The following is an 867-nucleotide window of genomic DNA, read 5'->3' on the forward strand; positions in this document are numbered from 1 at the left end:
GCATGTTGATGCTGCTTTAAATATGAAATAAAAGTCTTTTTTTTCAAACAGATGTTTCGCTTATCATATGCAAGAATAAGCATGACATACTTAAGAATTGGATTTAGCTATGAAACAACTACACATATGCATGCATGTCAAAACTTAAATGAGAAATTCCTGTAATAATAAAAAAAAATTAAATCTTTCTTTGTTAGTATATCAATCGTGGCTGGACACAATTTAAGTGTTGATGTATTTACATATTGAAACAGGGTTATATCATATTACATGTATGAGTAATTTTATTTTACAATACAAGCAATTACAATTATGATATTGGATTAATTCTGCTTTTAAAGCGCATACTAAATCTGCAGTTTCTGCTGTTATGAAAATATGAATACACAGAGATTGAACATGACATTCAGGGAGAAATCTAATGAAAGCTAATTTTAAACACTACATTATCTGGGTTACCGGCAGTAGACATGTGAATATTTACTAAACCAGGCTTCATAAGTTAAAAAAAAACTTTGACTCTCTGACGATTTCATATTTTTTGGAATGAGAAGTCATACCTGTTTTAAAAATGTCTTATTTAATTATGCCGTTTTTATGAGGATTTGTTTCCATTCAAACTAACAGGATTTTTCTGTTTGGAGGACCCTTTTTCTTCCTTTGAATTCGGTAATTATCATGTTTTTGGTTGTTGATCTTTAGTTACTTCTATATTGGATACCAAGTACAAAAAGAAAACGAACTTTAAAAAATGCATTGTTTTCTCTTTTACATTATTTCACATTTTTAATGTCGGGGCCTTTTATAGCGGATGATACGGTATTCGTTTTTCTCATTGTTGAAGGCCATGTGGTGACCTATCATTGC

The sequence above is a fragment of the Mytilus californianus genome, unplaced genomic scaffold, assembly GCF_021869535.1.
Source record: "Mytilus californianus isolate M0D057914Y unplaced genomic scaffold, xbMytCali1.0.p SCAF_50, whole genome shotgun sequence".
Taxonomy (NCBI): Eukaryota; Metazoa; Mollusca; class Bivalvia; order Mytilida; family Mytilidae; genus Mytilus; species Mytilus californianus.